Source organism: Empidonax traillii, unplaced genomic scaffold (genome assembly GCF_003031625.1).
Source record: "Empidonax traillii isolate 1590-97213 ecotype Southwest subspecies unplaced genomic scaffold, ASM303162v1 scaffold208:size1045274, whole genome shotgun sequence".
Classification (NCBI taxonomy): domain Eukaryota; kingdom Metazoa; phylum Chordata; class Aves; order Passeriformes; family Tyrannidae; genus Empidonax; species Empidonax traillii.
In genome coordinates this window covers 867,663-868,044 of record NW_020955401.1, presented here as the reverse complement: position 1 = coordinate 868,044, position 382 = coordinate 867,663, and positions in this window count along the sequence as shown.

Below are 382 nucleotides of genomic sequence, written 5' to 3'. Positions count from 1 at the left end.
ATGTTTACTCGTTTTGAAGAATGTTTGATCAGTCATACAAAATTGTGTTATGTTGTATTCCAGCTATCGACCTTTCTCATTTGCCATATCCTTGCTGAGCTGTAAATACTTCAGTGAATGGAAGAGCTTGATTTTCCGCTCTAAGTCAAAGAGAGGGTGTTGGAGCTGTCCAGAGTGTAGTATTTTCTCCTAGACCGGTGGCAGCAGTAGTTAGGCTTGGGATCCAAACCACAGATCCTAAACCCGGATCAAACAGACGTTTAGTGCATTCTCTGCATGGGAAAAGTGAAACATCTTCTCTTTTGTTGCTCACACGGATAAGCAGCAGGGTAAGGTAAATAGATTACTAAAAATTATTTTCCCGGAATGGCGACAGGGTAGA